Raw genomic sequence first — 840 nt, 5'->3', positions numbered from 1 at the left:
TTCTTGCCTTGCTCTGTTTTTGGGAGACAGCATTCAGTCTTCTATCATAAGGAATAGTGTGAACTGTAGCTTTTGCATAAATATTCTGTTTCCATTTGAGTTAGTCCCTCTATATTCCAATCTTTCTGAGAAAGAATTTTTATCATAAATTGGTGTGGGATTTGCAAAATAATGTCTTTGTGTCAATTGATATTGTCATATGATTTTTCTTCTTTGCCTAGTTGGTAAGGTAAATTATATTTATTTTAGAACACTGAACCAAACTTTCACACATATAAATCCCACTTGGTCATAGTATATATATTTTTTATACACTGCTGGATTTAATTTGCTAATGTTTTGTTGTAGTGAATTCATGAAAGATATCGTTTTATAGTTTTTCCATTTTTGAACCATCATTCTCTGATTTTGGTATCTAATCTAGCTGTAAATGTGAGCTGGAAAAGTGCTGCCCTCCACTCCCACCCCTCAACTCTCATGTACCTGCTTCTCAGGAAGCTGCCCGGCAGCATAGACAGCATCATCTTGTATATTTGAAAACACATCTGTTACTAGAGAGGAAGGCCTAATGGTGGTAGCCTGGTTCCTACAGAAGCTCTGGCTCAGCAGCCACATTCTCTGATTTTGGTATCTAACTGACCGAATCAAAGAATTTAGGAAGTGTTCCCTCTGTTTTCTGGAAGCATTTGTATTAAAATTGTGTTAATTCCTTAATTCATCTAAGTATTTAGTAGAATTTGACAGTGAAACACATTGGCCTAGAGATTTCTTTTTCAGGAGAGCTTTCAATCATGAATTCAATTTATTAAATCATTATAGAACTTGAGTTTGAGCAAGCTC

The sequence above is a fragment of the Cervus elaphus genome, chromosome 16 (genome assembly GCF_910594005.1).
Source record: "Cervus elaphus chromosome 16, mCerEla1.1, whole genome shotgun sequence".
NCBI lineage: Eukaryota > Metazoa > Chordata > Mammalia > Artiodactyla > Cervidae > Cervus > Cervus elaphus.
Note: the sequence above shows the minus strand (reverse complement) of the source record.